This window comes from Pseudopodoces humilis, chromosome 7, assembly GCF_049639895.1.
Source record: "Pseudopodoces humilis isolate 2021_Gansu_Grassland_sample_001 chromosome 7, ASM4963989v1, whole genome shotgun sequence".
NCBI classification, from domain to species: domain Eukaryota; kingdom Metazoa; phylum Chordata; class Aves; order Passeriformes; family Paridae; genus Pseudopodoces; species Pseudopodoces humilis.
The window spans coordinates 38,875,669-38,900,179 of NC_142206.1; the positions used below are offsets into that span (position 1 = coordinate 38,875,669).

The following is a 24,511-nucleotide window of genomic DNA, read 5'->3' on the forward strand; positions in this document are numbered from 1 at the left end:
GGACTCCTAAGGGCTACTGAGAGAGTCCAGAACAACTAACACAAATATGGCCACCTAAAATAACCTGAGATGTATTTGCTTGTGTGTTGCACATGCTATTTGCATCTGTATATATGATCTTGGAATACCACATGGATGCTTCCTCCTTTGCCGTCTAGGAATGCAAAGGAATCTACATGCATGAAAATTTTGCAAAGGCTAAAACTGTTTAATTTCATTCGGTATATTCAAATCTCAGATCCAAAAATCTGTAAGATAAGATGATTACAGTTTCTGACAGTGTAGTCTGTAGACAGAGCAGATAAATAAAGATGTTGAAGTCAATGTATTTCGCACATAATCAGCCACTCAAAACCAGTAGTTGCTGTAATTTGTGTACCTGTCTGCTTAAACTGCACTAGACTTACCTGCACAAAAGTTGCACTAGAATTACAAAAATTATCTAAAATTCCTTCTTCTTCCCCTCTCAGGGTCAGGAACTTACAGCTGTAAAATGGGAATTCATTTGGTGTGGAGTGTGCTAACATAGGGTGACAGACATCAAGACTGCTTAATTCTTTTGTCATTCTCAACATCCAGTCTTCTCAAGACTCACTAACTGAGGAACAACAATATTGTCACATAGGGCTGTTTTTAAAATCAAGACTGGCTACTAATTGCATGTAATTCAATTAAACCTCCCGTTAATCCCCATGTTTTGATACACATATCCCCAAACACAAGATTGCTACTTGGAAACACTTCATTTTATCTACCTGGCAAAACTTCCACCAGTCTGTTGCTCAGTGGTCTCCTCTTAATAGAATCACATAAAAGATTTAATGCACAGTATCTTCAATGAGTGCCTTCGCAAACACAAATATAGATTGATTTATTTGCTTATTAAAGCCTATGAAGATTTACTGTAAGTAAACAATGAGCCAGATGCCCAAAACAACTGTTTCACTGACTTAGTTAAGTGTTTTAGAACAATTTCTTGATTTAATACTATTTTTTGCAGCAACAAAAGAAAATCATATTCTTTTGAAGAACTTGCAAAAGATTACTCTAATTTTTGCATTCTGTAAACAGGCAATATTTAATCTGTTTAAAATTAAACTCTGAAGATCAATCAGATAGGCTTTTGAAGGGCTCAGACACACCAAGTAGTTCAGAGTAGTATTTGCAAGAGATACAGCCAGTTGTTTACCCACATAGATATCATTTAGTACATAACTTAAACAAGCACTGATAAAATTTTTTTTATGAAAAGATGCTATCAGCAAAACAAACACAGTATTTCATACTACTTCAAAGCTTATTTATAATGTGTTTAGAAATATTCAGTGGAAACAGGAAAATAACGTCTTGATTTTCTAAACTTTACAACATCTGCTTTTACTTACTTGAAGAATTGTAAAGTTCTCCAGATTTCAAATGGGTAGCTTTTCTTTTGTCTGGTCTCAAATTTGAAAGTGTTCACATTATTTTTTTTAATCCCACACAATTTTCCGTTTTTTGCTTAAGAGAATTCAGTCATATGATCATCTCTGTAGCCTTTTTACTACGGCAAATAATAGTTAGAATACCTTAATATGCATCTTGAATATGCACATTAGACACCTGATAGAAGTTACCCTTCCTCAAAAGACTAGAACTCCTACATCTTTATAATTTCCCAATATACAAATGTAACTAACTCTCTTTAACCAGATATCATGCTGTTTATTTACACTATTGTCTCTCAGCCAGGAATAAATTGCAGAAAGCACTATTTGCAATACATGAAGTTCTTTTTAATAGCTTTACTTGTGGGAGTGACTAGAACCTTCAACAAGCAAAGGGCTTCTGTAAATCCATTTTTTTAGATAGGAAAAGTGTTAATCTAGCCAAGAAGATGTAACAAATGCATCTTAATCACTTTTAATGGCTTACCATGACTGTTTGAAGATGCACTATTGTATATAGCTTTATTTATTCTCCTTCACTATGTAAAATTAAAGCTGTTGGGGATTCAGCAAGAAGCGATAGCCAAAGCCTTTAAGCATGCTATCATATACTATTTGATTAATACAAAGCAACATCATAAATAACTTCTTCTACCTGCTGAGAAGTAGACAAGAAACTCCTGCTCATGAGATACTCCTTGGCTGCACCTAGCTTAACAAGCTGGGTGCCTAATGCAGACCATTTACATCACTATGTACCTTGGCCTCCTGATCACCAAGATCAGGCTGAGCAACTATTGTGTGGTCTGGCTCCCATCTGGCCTCATAATAAGGTTTCCCTCCCATCAATCAGTAGCACCTGGGGTGACAGGAGAAAGGAGCTGGTGGAAATCTGGGTCTCAGCTCAGTGTTGGGATATGTGGGTGCAGGGTGAGGCAGAAGGCTTAGTTTGTTGCTTGAGTTTTGCTGCAGCATGAGATAAGGTCAGCCTTGAATATGCCCAGACCCTCAGGGCTGGAAATGCTTCCAGGTCTACTAGCTTAAACATAGCTTCTGTGTGCCTGATAAGCAAAACCAGTGGGAAAAAAAAAACAAAAACCAACAACAAAATCATGTTTGCTCTGATGGTAAACAGCCAAACTTCACAGTTCTTCTTTTCTCATTCCATAAGAATAGAGGCTCAGTTTTAATTCTAATTTTCCTCTTAAACCCATTATTTTTCATACCTACATTTGGAACAGCCATGGCGTTTGCCAGTGGCAGCATGGTACATGAAGAAATGTAGACTGTAGAAGAAATGTTTCCTCACAGTGGAGGTGGAATTAGACAGATCAAACCATCTCAGACTGAATTAATGTATACTAACTGATTTTATATCAATTTCAAATCTGCATCCCAAGTTCTCTTTTAACCACAGTATTTAAAGGTTTACTTACACTGGATTCCTTTCATCTCAACCAAATCTATGACATATTTGGACCATATTTAAACAGACTTTTGGTAAAAAATGTTTTCCAGTTTTATTTTACAAGTATTTTCTTAATTATTGCCAAACAGTAGTTGATTTAGCAGCATTTGTGCAAAGTTCTAGGCAGAATTTTCACACATGTATGTACCAATGGGTAGGTTTAATTTTTTAGGTGCATGGTTTACCAAATTACCATTATAGCAATTTACATGAACATGAAAAACTTTAAAGAGAAAATCCCTGATATAGGATCACAATGATTTGAGACCTAGACCCCCCATAGCAGTTTACAGTCAAATCCTCAAGAAGCATTTCAGAGGGTACTGTTACCTTAAGTGACTGTCAGGGGAATCTCTGACCTCTGTAAAGGAACATATAGAAAAGGAAATTAAACACTTAGATTCTTAGAAATGTTTCATACTTTCTGTCCAAGATATCTGAACAATACATGCTAGAATCCAGAATTTGGTATACAGGCTCCATGAAAAGATGAAGTTTGTTTCTCTGCATCCTCTCTATGTGATGTTTTAAAATTTTATATTGCCCACCTATCCACAGACTTTGGTTCTCTAAGCTGTGGTTACACAGGGGATTTTTATCTTCATGTAACTATAAAAATGTCCTTTGCTATCTTTTTCAAGGTGTCAAAATACTCAATAAAGCAGAGAAAACAGCTCATTAACTGAAATAGGCATTTTATCTCCATATTTCCACTTTCTATCCCGTGTTTCCAGCAACAGCAGTGATTCTCCAGGTTTAGCTAACAACACACAGCATACTACTTAGCCAGGACAGCAGTGACCTTTAAAAACTCACCCCCCTTTGATAGTATTAATCAGCCTTCTTGTTCCTCAAATAAATTACAGGTGTGGGCTTTCAAAGGCAGTAATGTAACTCAAAAGGCTTAAGGAATGGAGATAACTTGGGGTTTCATGTTCATAAATTATCACGTTCTAAGCTTAAGTGAGACTAATGGGCACAGCTCAAAACTATTAATGCTTCAAAGATGAGGCCTCCTTGTGCCATGCATTTCTGTGGGGCATGGCAACTGGAACTGCCATTAAAGATTCCTGAATCACAACCTCAGCTGCTCACTGCCAGAAGCACAGATCCATTTTTCATCACCTGCCCACATGAATCACTCTCTGCATTGGTCCATGCAGAGAAGAGTGAAAAAGGTGGGAGCTGAAGAAAATTTTGCACCCAGCGGAACTGTAAGAGATGGTGGGCAAGAGAAAGATGTAGAGCAGAGTTTAACTCACCTTTGAAAAAACTTTGACTTCATTAAAGGGTGGAATGATCAACCATAAGAAACTTCTCTACCAGACAATTTGTGGAATATACCTTTTAAAAACCCCAAGATCTTTGTGATTGACCTTAAAAAATGCTTTACGGTAGAATCTTTCTTTCTCTCCCACTTGTACCCAATGTCCCATTCTAACTGTCTGTATGTATGCTAAAAGAGAGCAGAAGAGCAACTTAACTAGCAAGAGAAGACAAAGTCCAACTTGCAGTCCTCTGCATTTCTTATTAGAGAAGCCTCTATAGTCAAATAAGCCATGTAAATGAATGTGAACAAACTATGTAGTCTCCATTATTTGTTTGTTCAATGTGTATAAGAAAGAAGATGTCTGATCACTATTGTCACCAACTACTTGTGGCTGCTTTAGTTCAAGAGTTAATCACCTGATCATCCTTTCAGTAAAAACAAAATTCCCTGAATAGCAATAACTTCGTGATTTTATGTAACTCAAATTCTTTGTTGGTAAAAATCAAAGCTGAGTTTTCACTCAGAACAATCATGGAATGAGCAACTGATTGTTTCCCCTGCTTGTGTTTGATGTTCCTATAAGCCTTGCTTCTCTTATACTGGTATCACAACCACAGAAACATTAATAATTCACACTCAGATCTGTGTTTGGGGCTTCTCTCAGGCTAAACTTAAAAGCTTAAATCATGAGTAAACATTCTTCTTCCAAATCTGTTGCTCCCTATTCCCTAACCCCTGCTACACAAGAGTAAAAGACAGAACTAATTTCTTAAAATTAAATAAACAAAATACTTGGTCACTTAGTTTAATTTTTGTCTGGCATTGATATCTTGTGGGTACTATATCAAGCCATGAAAAATAAATAAGAGAGCTGAACTTTTCAAATGCTGCCAATGAAATTTTTTCTGGTTAAGTGAGGTTAATAGGCCTTTTAATTTATAAATTCATAAGAATAAAATTATATTTGGTTAATAGATCCTTTATTATATTCATTGAAGTCTTACTGCCAGAAATAGAAATTAGTTCCTCATGACATAAAAGGTCAAAATTAGTTGTAATTAACAGAAAAGTCCCTGACTTCAGACAGCTACAGCTAATTACAGCAACTAGAATGCACAAGCCAAAGAGCTGTGTGTTTGCAAACCCCTGAAGAAATGCTTTGACTTCAGCATGTCATATGGTCCAGAGAATCCATTCATGAAAAAACATGCACAAGTAATGTACAGGACTTGGAACAAATAAATCCATCATTTCATTTTGGGATCAATGCAAATAAATTTCAGATCATTCACAAATATTTTGCACTGCAGAAAAGATGGATTCATGTCCTGTTACTCTCTCAATAGCCTACTTTAAATCTTCAGATCCAGACTATATAGAATTACACTCAATATTATTTTTATTCCACATTAACTATGCCTTGTAAGAAATGTGTTACACATGCATAAACTGAAAACAGGAAAGTCAGGATTTTTTTTTAAAAATTGCCTTTTTCTTTTCTGGGTGCCAAGCACAAGATCTGCAATGCCTTATTAAAACATCAAGGCAGTAAACAATGTAAATGTAGAAAAGTAGGAAGTTTTCCATCAAATTTTCTTCTTGCAATGTGAACCCAGAGGAAGAATTTAACCTGCTAACATTCCAATTACTTCCTCACGCTTTGAGAAGCATTGCTTAGTGCAGGGAGCTGTAGTTCTCTTTTGCACAGCTACTTGTAGGGAAAACATTTTATTAATGGAACATTCAAAGTGACAGGGTCAGTATGCACAACTTCCATTCCTTTTGTATGCTGTTCTAAACATCAAATCAAAACATAGCCATGCGATTAAATACACTGGTAACCATAGTTTTATTATAACTGCCTTATAAATCGTGTTATAGCTAATTAATCTAATTAACAGTCCTATGTCCCAGATACATTACAGGAACAGACCAAGTCAATCCAGCCTTGAAGAAACCACTAATACTTCTCAGACACCAATCCTGGATTTGTTGAACATTCTTGGAATATCAACCTGCTGGGAAAATATTACTATACCTGCTGCTTTTATGGGACTGGATTTTGCTTGCCTTTTTACCCCCTTAAAAAAAATTTAGGAACACAGAAGTCAATGCTATAAAGCAGAGATATTTTGCTAGCAGCTCAGTATTTTAAAGATAAGTAATTAAGGTGATACTCTTATAAGTTTTAAGATTCACAGATTGAAAATTAAGTATTTTTCTGCTATGTATCTTTTTCATCTGTCCAAATGAAAACACTGGTACACAAATAAAACCACACTAAGTCCCTTGAAACTCGGGCTGAAAAGTATCACATTTTCAGAAGGTAAATAAAGAGAATGTTGAAGCAGAGCAGAGTTTCTAATGAGTTAATGTAAAAAAACCTCATGCAAAAGCAATCCGCATCAAAGCTAGCAGGCAATACCCTGACAGTCATCCATCAAACCCAAAGTCCCCTTAATAAATGCCAATTATAGGGCAAATATGCACAAACGCGGATAGCATAAGCCATGGGATCATTTCCTTCCAAGAAAATTAGTGACCAACAAAACACCCATGCAGCCTGCCCTACAGCAACACTCACTCCTGACCGGAATACTAACTACTATTATTATTTCACTCCTTTTTACTTTATTTTGTACTTTTGCAAGAATTCAGAGCCACACAGAATTTTGTTTGGGGTTATACAAATTCCTTCGCAATTTGTATAGAAGTCTAACATAACTTTTTAAAAGCCATGACATGCCTATAATGTATACAGAGTCTCTGACTTCCGCCGTAAGCGAGCCTTTTTCCTAACTTAATCATACTCAAATTTCACCCCTTTTAAAGATCCTGATTCAAAAATGTTCACTCATTCTCCACAGTCCACAAATTTATACCATCTCTTCCTGTGGTATTATATGTGCATAAATTAAAAAAGAATGGTCTTGTATAAGGACTGAAAACAGAACATTCCAAGTCCCCATACCCCAAATCTAACTTCAATTTATCAAGGAAATGTTTGATACAAAATATACATTCTTATAAAATTATTGTTTTGTGTATGAATAGGATGTTTCAAATTTTAGCAGAATTTTACGTTCCCCAAACCCAAAAACAATGAGTTGTACAGCATGCTGAAGTCAAACAATAATAAAAGCTTCTTTGCTGTTACATTTGTATTGCCTCTGATACATTTTATCCCCTTTTGCTAACACCTTCTGCATATCACACCTGACCAGTATCTTTGGTCTCCCAAAAGCAGACTTTTTAGATTTATTTTATCTGATATACAGTAAACACAAAAGTAGCATGTTTTGTCATATGGAGTGTCAGACGTAACAGCTGAGAGCTAAGATAAAAACATTATGCTAATGAGACAAAAAAGCTTTGGAAGAAGTATTGGTATACTGGTATCGTGTCAGAGAGAATTATTTTTTCATCTAAAACATCTCACATTGTTATATTCATAGAAACAGACTAGAAAATGCTACATTAGTCCTAGTCTGATGTCTTATCTAATTGACCTCTAAAGTGACATCTTCCATCACACAGACTAACCCGTGCTATATTCATTTATTTCCATCTTACCTAAAATTATGATGAATGGTTTGAGCTCTATTCAATTATTGAAAATGTGCAAAGAAACAGAAACAATGAAACTGGCAAAGTGCTCTGCATTCTTAGGAACAATTTAGGCTAATTAGCATCAACTTCTCCCCCATTCATCATACCCCTTTAGAAATATAAACAAACTGTCAGCTCTAACCTAACAAACAGATCACTGAGCTACTTAACACAAATTATTCTTACATGAAAAGCTCCTTCTCAGGCAATATTCTCCTCTAGGGCATCTGGGAAGTTGAGCTATTAAAATTGAAGACATATGTTTCAGTCAAATTTAACTCCCAGATTGTACTGATCGCTGTTGTGACAGTTTTCCATCAGCATGCTGCTGCTGGCAAAGTACTACATATTTTAAACAAAGCAATGCAACAATAGACTTCAATGATGCATGTTCATTTAGTATAATATCAATACCACTCAATTAGCACCCTACACCTAGAAATGGAGCTACTTAAAATTATTGCTTAGGTAGAACTTGAATCTCAGATTTCATTTGGGTATTCTTTTAGAATTACACATTCTGTAATCTGTGTTCCTGCGAGCTTGCAGAAGGCAGCAGCTATGCCACAGTCAGCTATGACAACAGTTTAAATCAAGCTGCAAAGGTGATGCTCTGAAAAGGCCATAGAGGGGAATGTTGCTGTCAGTCCTGGGTTTTAACACAAACTCCTTCACAGATGCCACAAACAGAAGAACAACACTAAGCTAAAGGAAAACAGGGAGGTTTCCAGAGCTGAATACTTCCTGAACACAGGAAGCCATGTGCTACTTTGGAAGCCAAAATGATAATGAAATATGTTTCCTTTCCTTTCTCAAAAATGCAAAAGGAACTAAATTTGTCCCCAAAATCCATACCTGACTAAAAGGCTTTTGTGCTAAAGTTAAGACCTTTTCATCAGTTCATTAAAATACTCATTATCTGGTAAAAGGAAGAAGTAAACACTGGCCTGGACTTTCTCGCAGGCATTTGAGATTTTGTGCATATATAAGAATATGCCTTTTGCAGCAAGAACTTCAAAACTGGGGAATATCCCCCACTATTTTTTAGAACAAATACAATTTGGAAATTCCACAGAAATCAGAAATAATCAGTGTTGAGAAATTATTTCTTAAGTAGTTCTTCTTTTCAATCTATAAGAAAATTCCTACTTATTGCCTTGGTTCCCTTAAAACAGCAAAATATACAATAAGAATTTAATTAATTAAAGATTAAGAATTTCCCATCCTTTCTCCTTTGATTTTCTCTCATTCTCTGCTTTGCTATTTCATTCTGACTCTAAATTTGTCTTGCAAGAAACACTTGTAGTACATGTCATAGCTTGCCTCTTTTTTCCCCCCTCTTTCTTCCAAGGAAGGTAATGAAACCAAGCAGTATCAGCACGGTTGCCTGTTTACACAGAGAGCTGTAGTCTGAATTTAATTTTGTTTCATCCTTAGGTGAGAGGAGGAAGGAGGATAATCTAACTTCCTGATTTCCTCACTGCTGCTTGCACATACATTTTTCCCTTGGATACAGAACTTTCAAGGCATGGAGTATTATTTTATTATAACATTATTATGGTTGGAGCCAAAAGGTCCCCAAACACCTCTGTGGTGATGCATTTCTTGCCAGCGACAAAGATACACTTTCTGAGTGAACACAGCACAAGCATGCGTGTCTTCTTGCTTCTGAAGAATCTTGCACTATGACAAACAGCCACCTCGAAAAGCATTTTAAACATTAGTGCTGACCAGAAAGTCTGATCCTAGAGGTGTTATGCAAACAGATTGGTAAGACCTGAAAGTGAACACCTAATCAATGGCTCCTGCCCATCTCTCACAGTTACGGGCTTTACTGACCCAGAGAAGTGGTGATGTAGTTCATGTTCAGCAAGAGAGAATGAACAGAGGTTTTACAGCAGATGGACTAAAAACCTGTTTCAGGCATCATGAACATGAATTGATACTTCACAGTAAAAAATAAGATTTTAAGCAAGACAGAAAAACTTGATGTCTGAAGTAAAGAGATACAAGTCACACAGCACAAAAACAATACTTAAATCCATGTTTGCAGATTAGACTGCTTGAAAGCTAGTTTCAGATATAGGAAGAAACCTGCACTTCTTCACACTAGAAGACAAAAAGTACCAAAGAAAAATCTGAAAGGTGACCTCACACAAATCAGGGGGAACTAAGGATTCAGTACAAGGCTAAATTCTGACTAAGTCAAGAAAGATGCTTCAGCAACATCATTAGGAACAGGATATTAAAAGTCTGGTTTAAGGTGAATCATTCTTATTAATTCTTCAGCTAACCACCAAAAGAAGTACCTCAATCTCATCAAATATATCAACCCAAAGAAAATGGATATTAATGAAAACTGACACCTAACTTACAACACTGAAGTACAGTATTGTAGAATTGTACTTAGTTCTTATACCTTTCTCGGGTTGTTTGCAAAATCCACTTCAAGAAAACATGAATGACTCTGCTCTACAGACAGGGTCATGAAATTAGATTCAAAAGGACAGAGCAACACTGAACACTTCTTTGGCATTACAGCAGGAACTGGAGGTACATTACAGACACAGCAAGGACAATGTCCCTACAAAAGCCAGTAGTTTTCCCTCAGCTATAAAAAAGGATTTTCTTAGGTGGGTTTTTTTGTTTTGTTTTGTTGGTTTGGGGTTGTTTTGTTTTGGTTTTGGGTTTTTTTTGCACAGGACAGTCTCAGAGGGTATAAACCGCCAGCTCTTTTTGCTACATCATTGAAGGAACACATGGGATATGGGTATGCTACTTAAATATGGAGCGGCATATTTCAGTTGGCCTATTTTTTCTCTTGGTTCATCCATTAAAAAAGATATTTTTCATATATGCACCTGAAGAGCATCTAGCACGCATGAATACACTGATTTCATATCAGTTTCAACTGTTCTCTCAACAGCTACAAATCTGTTCTAATTTTTAAAAAGCTGTATGTATGTGAGCATGACTACCTTAGAGACAAATAAAATAAATACTAATCCACATCTGTGCAAATTACCTCCAAGCTGGCATCAGACTTTCATTGTGCTATGCTGAAAACCAGAGAAAGTTGCACACTATATTTTTACCATTGATCAAATGTGCAACATTCAAGGGCTGGTTTATTATTTACACTGAACAGATCTCACATAGCTGTTTTTTTTTTTTTTTTATATTTTCAAGTGTTTTCTGTTGGTTTAGAAATGTTTTCTTCCTGGTTGCACTCTCTTTTTAAGGCACAGCAACAAGTAATAGAAGCAGACAGGAAGTAGGGGTTGTTGCTCTCCAGAGGATGATTAAGCAAGTCAGCACAAATTCCCCAAAGTTCCCACAAACAGGCTCTTATGTAACAACATGTGTTTTCAAAGATATTTTCTCTGAGCAGTGTAGAGTCTTCATGGGAAAAATATAAGCTAGCTTTAATAAACACTGTGGAGCATGAGCTAACTATAAAGAGCACTGTAAATGAAGTAAATTATTAGATACTGAAAATCCCACAGCAACTGATTCTCATTTACATTTCTCAAAATTAACCTTGGTCAGTAAAGTATCCAGGTCCTGCAGTCTCTTGCTTACACAAACAAAATATATTATATTATGTATTCCTTGGAACATCACCTGTAATGCTCTGGTATGAGTCCAGATAATGGTTTTAAGTAGTCAAATAGTCCAGACAACTTCAGTAGACTGTTTCTGTGAAGAAACCAGGATTCATCCTCTTCCTTTCACTTATGCACAGAGCAGAAATTCTTTAAACTTGAGAAAATTAGAAAAAAAAAAAAATAAAATCCTTAACATTTACCTTACGTTAGACCACCCCAGGATATACTGTCTTTAGACTGATTATTTAGCACAGCTGTGGACTGGTTAAAGCCATTCAGCATTGCATACTTTTTATTCTTTAAAAAATGCACACACATTAGGATTTCTTTATCCTTCTCTTTAATTTTAAAGAAAATTGACACATTTTATTACAAGAATTTTAAGCATATAAGAGTGGTTATTTACTTTCATATGAGAAAATATTTGACTACCTAGAATTAGATGAGGGCATCGTTATTATGAGCACAAACTACTATGCAGTATGATTTTCCTACCAATAAATAAAAATTTGCAGACACAAAGGTAAAAAAGTTAACAAACAAGACAGCACAACATACTAAGTTTTCAAGTTATGATTTCACTGCCCATTTGCAAAGATTTGATGTTGCAAAGGTAGAAAAGCCAGGCCAACCAAAACCAGCAGAATTATCTATGGTGTCTCAAAGCAGAACCTCAAGCTATGCTGCAACAGAACATTTTCTGTGCTCTGAAAGCCTGGTACCAGTAAGTCTGATTCCTATGAACCACAGTGTGCATTCTATTTTCACACTATGTGGACAAAAGCTTAGCATTATCTGTATTAAACACATTGTCCAGATGTACAAAATCACATATATATTACCATGCAATTCCTAAAATACATAAGATAAATTCTGACATGAGAAGAACATCTAGTCACAAAAGGACAGGATGCTCTTAACATTTTATCCAACACTGCTGTCATCTATGGATTTTTAAAGCTTTTTTCCAGCTGTTGACCCAAGACATAGCAGAGCCAGATAACACAGGGACACACTCAAACACAGCAGTCATTTTTTCCTCTCCAAAACCTATAGGGCCCCAATGGAGAAGTTCACCTTATCTCACCTTTCTCACAATGGTACTGAAGTGAAAAAATAGAGTTGAATCCAATGATCTTCTCACACCCACACACTACATCTTCTCAATAGTCAAATATTTTGAAGAAATATACTTTTAATAATTTACTATTCCTGTTTAGCTGGTGTTTCATTGTGTTGGTGCACACCTATGCCTGCATGGTTAAGAGTAGAAATTCACTTTGTGTGGTACCTAGAAACTGAAGAAACCTAGAAGTGAAGTAACAGATCATTTTTCTGGTCAAACAGGATCATTCTATTCTATTCTATTCTATTCTATTCTATTCTATTCTATTCTATTCTATTCTATTCTATTCTATTCTATTCTATTCTATTCTATTCCATTCCATTCCATTCCATTCCATTCCAAGCTGTTAAAGGACCCAGGTGATGAAGGCTTTTCTCCACTTCCTTCTTTCACAGCTTGTGGATCTCATTGCTTTAAAGTGATAGCAAAAGTAATTCTTCAAGCACCAAGTTTCATTTTCAGCTCTTCTTCCTACAAATAAGTATCATTTTTACTCCAAAATCAATTATTATTCAGTACCAAACAATGCCTAAAACAGGCCTGATGAGGATTACCACAATAGATATTAAAAGGTACTATAATTTACCAATTTTACTCTAAAAATTTGAACAAAATAAAAAACAGTAAATGTTTGAGTCACTAGATCAGAAGCTAACTATTGCTGTATCACAGTTTTGAGTATGATTTTAATCTCAGTTAAGTGACTTCAAGAAAGTTACACAATGAAACTCTCAAGTGAGAAATGGCGTGAACAATATGCAATTTTGTTGATTTGAGCTACTGCGAATCATAGAGTCCACAAATGCTAGAATTGTATCTCCAAAGCATGTATAAAAAAGTAATTGCATTCTAACAGCTTTAAAAAATGAAAAAGTAAAAGAAAACAAGACTTCAAACTGGCCTAGGAAGGAAAACTGAAAGGACAACTGCTACTGATTTAAAAACAAAGCTTCAAAGATACATATAGGAAAGACAAAAAGACAAAAAAATGCCAAGCCTTGGGATGATAAGTCTAAAGGTAAGGTAAGAGAGATTGCTTGTTTCATTCAGTTACGAACAAGTTTGTTGTGTTTCCTTAGTATATATCTTTTCCAAGAAGGGTAATTGGGATCATAAAATAGATAATGCAAGGTATTTTCCCATCATCTCTTACATCTGGTTTGGTACAGCCCCCAATACATAACTGAGAATAAAAATTCAAATTTTTTTAAAAAATAGGTTTTTTCCCTCTTAAGCCTAATGAGGTGGTCCAGAGCTGAAAATCTATGCCTTTCAGGTCGCATGAGCTCTTCAGATAACAGATGGAAGCACTGTAGTTAAAAGAAGCATCAGGAGAATCCTAAAAGTTGCCAGAGCATTCCTGCTCTTGGGTCAGGAACTGCAGACCTGCCAAAACCAGGGGTGAGGGACAGAGAACTGTCAACTTGTGCAAATGCTTTCCAGGCTATGAGAACTTTGATTCTCAGGGCACTTGAGCTCCCTAGTTGGACCTAAATAACTTGAAAAAGTATCTCCTTTTTTTTCACCCTAAATTTTGGAAAAGCCATGCTTTTGTCCTTGGGCCAGCTTCCAGACTAAAAATCCCTTGTTTTTGCATTTTAAAAAGAAAACCTGCGGCTCAGGTTTTTCTTAAAAAGAAAACCTAAATGCTGCATCAAACCAGATTATCAAATGATTCAATGACTGTTCCTAAAATTCCTGATCCTATATTGGCACCAATTGACTCTTGCACCTTTGTGTATCCAAAGGGAGAGTCCGAGTAAATCCACAGTTTTTTGCTTCCAAACCTGTAAATTGGCTATTAGCAGATCTTTGCACGTATATGGTGGTCCATTTAAAGGGTAATTGCAGCAGTTCAGATAGTGAATACTGGTTTAAGAATTGGTTAATTGAATACTATTAGTTAAGAATCCTATAGCTACCTAGGAACTTTAGGTGCTTTTGGCATTAAGCATCAGCAAAAGGAAGGTGCTGAAATTTGCGTTTTCAGATTAGGTTGATTGATGGATGAAGAAGTAGAGAGATTCCAAGTAAATGTATCTTATTTTGTCTCAGGCATCTCTCTCATTTAAATCCTGCCATATAAGCAGGGGACTTAAAGCTTAAAAAAAGCCACTCAACAGCCCTGATAGCCTTTATTTCCACATGGTCCAATTAAGTCACTGGAATGCAAAATTACAGACCACTGGCAGAAAAAAACAGTCTTGAAAAAATGGACAAGTGCACAGCCTCCAGTAAGCTGTCTTCACTACTTAAGGTTCTAATAATATGAAGACCTGAGGCAGATTAAGTGGAAAACAACACTCTTGAAGCCTAAACTCTGAAATGGAAGTAATTATTAGCCTAAAAACACTCAAAGTGTCTGAGAACAGCTGGGTCTTCAGTTCTGCTCTTCTGTGGAGTGTGTACATCTCTTCACCACGACTTAACATATTTTCTTCTGGAATTGTCACCTTGGCTAATTTAGTGGGCAGAGATCCAATTCACAGTTCTTTTGGTTTACATTTTAGTCAAAGTGTAGTTTTGAAAATGACCATCAAAAGGAAAGATGCAATACACTTTACCGTATATTGCTTTACAGCTTATTTTAGTGACTACAGCAAGTCACTTGTTTCAGGATATGCATCTGAGAACGGAAGAAAGTACCACTGAAATGCTATATTTGACTCAGTTTGAGGTTACTGTTTTCTTTGAGCTTTTTTTCACTATCAGCAGAGGAACAGGCATTTATCCTGGTCTCAATATCACTTTACTCACCAGATCACCTATGACACTTTCAAGGTCTGAAACTGCTGCTTTGAGACTAAATCTATAAAGAACATGCTAAGAAAAGCTGCATTCTATTGCATTTACACCAAATTCTCTGCTTTATTTGTGCAACCCACACAGGGTTAGGTAGGATTTAAACCCTAAACGCCTGTAGCCCTTAGACTCCACTTGTTTCAAGACCGTTTGTATTTAGTGTTTCAGTCAAACAGTTCTGATTTGGTTTTAAATGTATTTACAACTATCACATTCAGGCAGGTAAGTGTTAAAAGCAATGAGAAAACAATAGGAGGTTGAAGTATGCAATGCAATAAGAATGTTTAGCATGTCCTGACACTCCAACCTCCCCCCCCTCCACCGTTCAGGCATCTAATTGTTTGCTTTTCCTCCTACATACAATAATGAAGTGAACTACAATCAAAGTGTGATGACAAATGGTCCCAGGGTTTGAATTCTTTGGAATATATTGGCATTTGTAAACCAAAGAAGAAAGATAGATATAATCAACCACCCTCTTATAAGAGAAGGATCTGGAAGAGTATGTTGGCAAAATCTTCAAACCACATTAAGCACTAATTTGAAAGCATGTTTGAAAGGAAGAAAGCAATGCCTCTAATACCAGTTTATTTGTATAACAACAACTAGAAACTGAACTTGCTAGACATATTTTGAAAGATGGAAACAATTAAAATGCATTAGTGATCTAAACAGGCACTGTATTTTAAAAGAACAGAACTTTAAACAATCAAGGTTACACATATCCACATTTTGTTGAGTAATCCTCACCTTCCCTTGATCTCCTAATATTTAGTACTTGTATTACATGGAAACATTTCATCTCTGCTTACAGAAATTTGCAAGAGTTGTCTATACATACTTTTGCCTGTGGAAAAAGAATGATACAGTATCATGAGAAAACCCCATTAGCTGCAAGATGGCAATTTTTCTGCCTCCAACATTAAAAACTTGGACCCTTCTGTTAAAGAAACCAAACACATTGTGGTCAGGTTGCACCATATCATCAGTATAGCCACTAAATAATCAGCTCATATCACTAGTAAATAGACATAGACAAAGTACACTGGGTGGACACATTATTCACATCTTCCTCTTTTCCCTTCTAAACAAGATACTACTAAAGGACATAGTATGGGAGAAGGCTTAGCAAGGAAATGAATAATCAAATATTATTTTAAATAAATAGTTTTAAATATTTCATATTTAAGCTAAAATAATCCTTAAATTAGGGATTAACATAACCCACATTTTTTGCAGTCATGTTCGAAATGCAGCACTTCAGATTTCTGGACACCGACAACCCCTCCTTAAAAACAAAATAAAGTCATTCCAAAACCCAAATATGAACTGTTAAAAACAGAGACATCTTCAGATACTCACTTGTAACCTGCTGCAGTCTTACCAGGCCATCACAGACACATTGAAACTTCAGAAAATATTGTCATAAGTTCATAACATGAATCTCCTTCTCCCTCTTTTGCATGCTTTGATGATCATCAAAATTGTTGGCATTTATTAACATCATCATTAGCACACAATGAAACACACAGTTGTCACCCCAGAAGAACAGTTCATACCCACAAGATACTGTATCTTTCAAAAGCATTCTTGCTGTTGCTCTTAGTCTTGATGATTTTATGTGCAGCAGAAATGTAGCTACAGAGAAGAATGATACAGAGTTGGAGATTTCCCGATTGATTCTTGATGTCTTTGTTTTATATGAAGCATGGTTCCAATCATTACCTTTGATGGGGAATTACTTTTAATTACTTATATAAATGTTTTAAGAGGTTGATTAATACTTTAAAAACACAAACAAACAAAACAAACATTGTAATCAGTGCACATCAATTGCTACTTTAGACACCCCAGAAAAAGAACCCGCTATGTATCAGAATTTTCAAACAAGGTCCAATGAGGTAATGCTTTCCTAGTAGCAGAGTACTTGCATTTTAGGAACAAAATGGTGATAATTACCCCATGAAACAATTTAATCCTTGGTTAAAGCTTAAATGAATAAAGAATAATAATCTTGATAACTAAAAATCACCATTGATACAGCTAGTGTCAAAGTAAGAGAGAACATTTGTGTTAGATATTAGGGAAAAATGCCCTACTGTGAGAGTGGTGAGGCATTGGAACAGGCTGTCCAGAGAAGTTGTGGCTGTCCCATCACTGGAAACATTCAAGGCCCTTTTAAATGGGGGGGTCTCAGCAACCCAGTCTAGCGGAAGGTGACCCTGCCCATGGCAGGGGCACTGGAATTGCTGGTCCTTAAGGTCCCTTCCAACCCAAACCTTTCTATGATTCTTTAACTTCAAACACACACAAGTAGTACCATCATACTATATCCTATAATATTTATATTGTAGTACCGGCCTGGAGCAAGTTTTCAGGAAATCCCTGCTTTAGAGGAAAGGAAAATGAGTTAGTGAAATAGGATTTCAACAGGCAACAGAGAATCAGGACTACAAAATGTGAATGTCCCCTTTTAAATATTCATTTAGGGAACAAATGGAGATAGCTCTGCAGTTGTAAATACAATCTCAGCCATTAGAGAAAAAAGGAGATGATAGTATACACAGAACACAAATGTGTCATACTTGGCCACTCTTCCAACCCTGTTTCACATATTTTTGTGACAGCTACTCAAACACCTTAAGTATCAAAGATTTGACTTGTAGGATAAAATATGTAAGTTCTGGAAGTAACACATTTGTATCTATTCAGGATTTAATAGGTGCTCAAATTTACTCATTTGCTACTGAATTCTACTAATAACACTGTGAGCCACTAGGATGTATTATTAAGAGATGCACATTCTTGTTCAGAGTTAAGAATAGAAGTGTAGAGGGAAACCATCCAAGTGTAAAAGTATTACTGGAGAGGGAAAGAAAACTTAAGGAGGAAAACTACAGGATTAAAAGCATGTCAGAATAACACAGGTATGTCATCTGCAAGGTTCTGTTAGCAAAAGATTTAAGAAGCATTTGCTTATATAGCTAACATTATAATACAAAACCAAAAGGCCAAGCCACAAGTAGTCAGTGGCAGTCAGATTTCAAACTGCAGCATGCAAGCAGATGCTGTGCAAGGTGATAGAATTGAGCAGGCACTGTGTCTACAGGTGCAGGACCACCATGGCCAGCATCTGGCTGCTTTCCAAACTCAAGGCTAAAGGTCCAGGTGTTCAGAGGCACTGTTCTGGCTCCACCAAGAACACATTTACACTGTAGGTCTTTCAAACACAGAACTGGGGCTTTTTGAAGCCAGAAAATTTGTGCTCTGTGACACCCATAACGTTAGTGACAATGTTTGAAAGTAATAGTTTCTATGAGTGTTTATAATATTTTCATAATTACTATGAAAGCCTGTGAACTACAGACTATGAATGGCTCAAAAGCCAATTTTCTTCCATTTTAATCTAGAGCTAACACAGGCAATATTCTATGTGAAAAAGTTATTTTTAATTTAGATATTTTTTTAACCAAGTGCTATATAAGATAACTTTTCAACTAATACCATATCTTCTTGCAACAGTTACAAAGTTACAAAGTTCATCTTTAACTACTTCCAGTAGCTTCTTAATTTCAGTATTTTTTATCATAAAACATAATTATCTTCCTATTGAAAAGACCGTACATTGCACAACCCCTGCATGGTTAGGCTTCTGTTTGAACACATGATCTCAGCAAAAACAGAATAGCCTAAGCATCCCAGTAAGAAATTTGCTTTTGTCTCTGAAAAAGATAGCAGAGAAGCACAACACTGCCATCTCCACCTTAAATGCTGAAGTACAAGCATCACACACATCTAGTGAAAAGATTATAAAATATAGCAAACAAGAACACATGTAAAGGATTCTAAAACTTTTGTGAGCAAATTAAGAGAACTACTGTCAGGCTGAAAAATTAATTTTAATCAACCAATGTAGGATACCAGAAAACCATCAAACTCAACAGTCCCAAAGACTAAAGGAGGCAGAGTAAGCAAGCTCTCAGCCTGCCCAGCCTCAGTCCATGACATCAAGCAACTGGCATCAGAGAAGAGATGTATCTGAAAGTGTCTTATGCCATGTTTTATATGTCAGTGTTCTAGATGTGGTGGCTTTTCTACTGATGGACTTCATGCTGGGAAGCAGATGACAACTGACTCAACTTGCTGGGGTTCTTCATTTCATATACATTAAAGTGGATTATACTCAGAGCAAAGTACAGTATGAAGGCTGAAATACATTCCCCAGACCCTAACTCAGTTTAGCATACATTCAGTGGCAAACCAGTATTATAAAAAGAGTTTATTAAGGTTTCTTACAAAATAAAATAAAAAAAACCCAAAAAACTAAAGCCAAAAACAAACAAAACCAAAAGAAAAAAGAAAAGAAAAACCAAACAGAAACATTAAAAAAAAAAAAAAAAAAGAGTGAAGCCTTCCTTCCCTCTTAATCCTCACAGAAAGATGAGTAAAGTCCTTTTTCCTGCTGTGGATTATTTGAATACGCATCTTCCTTTAATGGTATTTGTTGAAGTTTCAGGTTACCTGAGAAGCAGGCCCTACAAGGGAAAATGTGGAAGGTGACAAACAGCTTCATTAGCCACCACAATAGAGTAAGCAAATTAAATTGCTGATGTGTGTTAAGCTTTGGGTGAAGTTCAGAAGCCAAAGTGTTCCTGGCACCCACTGCAGCCTGATCAAACAGGTAAGCAATCACACGAGCCTGCTGCTACCAGAACCATTACCTACCCTTCCGCCACCGACTGGGAATCCCTGCCAGCTCCCGCAGTTCGGGCAAATAAACTGACAGAACACTATCCTATCAAAAGCAATTAAGTTTCTGTCACTTAAGCTCCTTGGATCAGTTCCCTAAAAGGTCAGCTTCATTTCAAAGAGTTTGCTAACACAATAAGAACAGGCATAGATAAATAGCACCACCTCTGCATAGGTCAATGAGGAACATTGCAACAGAAGAATATACTGTCAACTTAAGTGCACCCAGAGTTTGGGCACCAGATAGTGACACAAAAGCTACTGAGATGACAGCTGTAAGTAAGATGAGAAAAGCATTCTTGCAGGTAGCTTTTGGCTAAGGAAGGGAACAGGGTTCATGAATTTTATCCCCACCAATAACACAAGTTAATTGTAGAAGCAAACAATAAATGGAAAATCTTCAAAATATCAGACTGACAAGCACCCTATTTGGTGTTTTAGTTTTGCAAAGAGCTGGTATACAATCAGATAGCACACAAGACTAATCCAGCCAAGGAATGGTTTGGACAGGAAATTTCCAGAAAACAAGTTCAACGTACAGAAAGTTCATGTTTAGTAAATAGGGAACTTTCTTCAAGAGACAGTCAAAAAGCTTGGGAGTTCATCGCTTCAGACATTAGAATGAGCAGAAGGAACTGAATTAATATATTTACTAGCTACAAAAGGCATAGAAAAAGCTCAGGGCCTTCAACAATTTACCTAGTTTGTAGATGTGAAAAAAAGGTATATTTTAACTACATACACAAGGAGATAATTTGGAGGAGATCACTGATGACAAATATTTTCCCCATCATCAGGTTCGATACCATCAAGGTTCTGGCAAGAACACAGAGGAAAACAAAGCACACAATTGTATGATCAGTGCATCCTGCCACTTAGATCCTGCTTGGCACGGATCATGTTTTAGAAAAATATCTCAATCACCTGATATGCTATGTACAAAGTATGGCCATCAGTTCTAGAAAAAGCCAGATTTACTGAACAGAAGTAAAGCAAATTAAACTTCACTTCCATTAAATGGAAACAGACCTGGAAGGATGTTAGGACTGTCTGACCACTGACAACCTATATCCTTCAAAAAAAAGGGTGAAAAACCCCAAACATGTGTTGGACACTAAACAATGGTAGGAAAATTGTGCTCAATCCAGCCCCAGAAGATAGACTTCAGCCTCCAACTGAAAGCCAACTGAAGATGACCAATATATAGGGGATGCAAATCTCAATAGAAAACATGAGAAATTGAACAAGTCACAGATATTATTGAAAGAATAACTTCTAAGGCAACCATTGACAATTCCCTTACATCAGTTTCAAAGTCTGAACTAGAAAGTGAAAGCAAACCAGCAAAACTGTTAGTTAAGTATAAATACGCTCAGACAGAATACTGCTTAGATGTTAGCTCACTTTGTACAATAAAATCAGGAGAGGTGGAATCTATGTCAGTGGAGACTACCATTTGCACACCAATTAGAAATAAACTACTTCCAGATACATACCCCAGATCCTTTCATAAAAGGCCAGTGAAGCCTGGTCCAAAACACAATGGTGTCAATGTGACTTTACGTACACAACCCAGAGTAATTAAAGTGAAACACTAAGAAGAATTTTGTTTAAGTTTGAGAATAGAAGTTATAGAACAGAACAGGAAACATATATTGAGAACACTGCAGTCATGAAAGGAGTGATGGAGAAAGATGCCAGTGGTACATCAGAACAGCTCTCCTCCTTTCCTGTAGAAGTTTAAATTTGTTGGATGCAAAATTGTTGTATACAAGACTTGGGAGTTATGAGTTTTCCAGGAGATTTATGAAGGTCTTCTGTGCACCATATAGCAGTTATTGCCAAACACATTACATCTGATCCAGGAGTATCTGACAACAGGTTACACACTTTAGAAGTACAAATTCATTTTGCTAGATTTTTCAGCTATGACCTCTACAGCCTTACAGAAATACTTTTTTCCCCCACAGATATAAGCAGAGAATGTAAACTATAACAGAAATAGAATTAATTATCCCAAAAGCCATTTCCTCCAGAGATATTTCTTTTAAATGACAGGAAATTTTCCAACATTTTATCCTAATGTCCAAATGCAGGTGGAGATACCAGTACAAGTCTTGTGCAAGATTTCGTAGAGACATAACCTAGCAGATTGTCTCAGATTTACAAGTAACTTTAAAAAAATAGTATTTTTAATAGAGTTAGATTAAACAACTTGGGTGAGATGGGATCTTTGGTAGCCAACTGGATATCAGCCCAGGCACTGCATTGCTTAGAAAGTTGCTGCCTGACTTCAACTTGGTACTTCAGAGAGTTTAAACCCACAGCTAGGGAAAAAATTTGGCAACAAGTCCATGCCTTTATACATACAGGGAGTAGACAACTGGAGTTAGTAATGAGCGTGTTCACATGCTGGACTTCACAGGATATCTGATACAGATCTAGGACAGCTCAGAATAGATTCAGGGAGTAAAAAATTTCCACTGATTTCAGTGGAATTGGGATACTGATTAATCTCATGGTTCAGGTATCTACAGTTCCCCTAGAACCGACGGGTAACAATTCCTCTGAAAACACACATGAAAAGTTAATGTATTAGAGTCCAGAAAGCAAGACAGTTAAAACCATTATTTAACTTTTCAGAAGATTAACTGACCACCAGAGCCACTTCAACTACAGTTACACTGTCTCATGTTTGATCTGTACCAGTATGCAAAAAATTATTTCAAGATTCAAAGACCTAGGAAGAGAGCTAGAATGAACAAAATAAAACCAAACACAAACAAGAAAAAAAAAATAAAAATCCACACCAGACCCCACAAAACCCACCACCACCAAAAACTCAAACAAACTAACAAAATACACTAAAAAAACACCAAATAAAAAAAAAAATTCTTGGAAAAGAGAATTTTCTTGGTTCCTTGGTTTCCTGGGCTAAGCCAAGGAAGATCCAAATTCTTTCCCTGGACTCAAATCACCTAGGTCTGTTCTGAATTGTTCAGTGAACAAAAGGTTTTGTTATAGGTTTTAGTTATAGTGAACATAGGTTTTGCTTATACAGAATGCAAACAGTTCAAATCTTGCTCATAGTCAAAACTATTTATACTACAAACTCGAATATTGAAATGTTTACAAAACAATTAGCAAACATATAAAGTATGTTCGATTTCTACAAACAGTTCAATCATCATACAAAATGTAATGCTGTGATTTATTTATCTCTCTGAATTTAATCTCTTAACCAGAATAGAGTTTGTAGTCAAAACAAAGACAAAGCAAGCTATCCCTAATTCCAGTTGCAGTAGATAAGGTTTCAGCCCTATTGTTGAAAAGGAATTTGGAGGACATTGTCTCTTTCTAAGTTTTTCAGTTCTTCACAGGTTTTGCAATTAAGGTTCTAGGCGCAATTATAGATTAATTAAAATATAGGAAACAAAGATTTAGATGTAAACAAGATTTAGAATGAACAGAAAAAGCCCAGTTTAGGACTGAGCTGGTAATGATTGTGATACCATCTCTACTTGACAGCAGCGGTTTTCTCTCACGGATGTTATCCTTCTTCAGCACACAGAATGCAAACAACTAAGTCTGAGTAACAGAGAAGCATTTAGTCTTTAGGGTCCTTGCTACTTCTCCAAAGGACTGCAGGAAAGGAGAAAATGAAAAATAGTAATAAAATGAGCACATTAAGAAAGTTAAAACCATCTTGTCCTCCTTGCTCCCAGGGTTTTTTCCCTGTTTCTCTACAAGTTGCATTAAAAGTTCATAGCATCACAATAAAACTGTCTACTCTTCTTGCCGGTGTCAGTCTTGAGGCACCAGAGAGAACTAATCACTTCTACAAATCTCAGCACACCAACTGAAGTCTTCAGAGAAAATACTGAAGTAGCATAAGGTAATCCATGCATAATCAAGGAAAAAAATAGCCAAATTTTGTATTTGTAAGTGATAATATTTTACATGAGAAGATAATGAGTATTTAAACAGAAAACCATTAATTTTTCCATTCACTGAAAAACATATTCATTAAAGAAGGGAAAAACCATCATGTAACAAAAGGTAAGATTATACTACACAAGCATAAAAGTTGCTGCCCAAGTTACTTCAGCCCAGTTCCAAGTGTTCACTCTAGGTCTGCAAGACTAAGCAAGTGACAAGTACAATTAACAGTCTTATGCATCAACTGATCAATATTATTTCAATGCATTTAAAGAACATTTCTGAACTTCGGCTGTGTGTAGACAAATCTAACCACAACACTGTAAAACTGCTTTATCTGCAAAATTTTTAGAATTTCATTCTATACTCTCCTTATCTTCACACCAACAACTGACAAGTGACATTTGCAGAAGATGTTTAAGGGCTATCTCTTCCAATTTTATGACCACTCTTTGCTTCTTGGGAGTCTTAAGAAGATACTTTTCCATTTCTTTTCCAGAGTTATAATCTATA

The 24,511-nt window shown here is 36.1% G+C and overlaps 1 protein-coding gene across 2 annotated transcripts in view; it reads right to left on the bottom strand.

Annotated features, from left to right (window-relative positions):
• Positions 1-24,511, bottom strand: part of SLC25A21 (solute carrier family 25 member 21) — a 236,920-nt gene that overhangs the window by 199,620 nt on the left and 12,789 nt on the right. The window contains exon 1 of one of the 2 annotated variants that reach the window (XM_088057514.1): positions 11,399-11,451. The exons of the other annotated variant lie outside the window; for it this stretch is intronic. The gene's annotated coding sequence lies outside the window, so the exon portion shown is untranslated. Of the gene's footprint in view, positions 1-11,398; positions 11,452-24,511 lie in introns of those variants that run through there. 2 annotated transcript variants of the gene reach the window in all.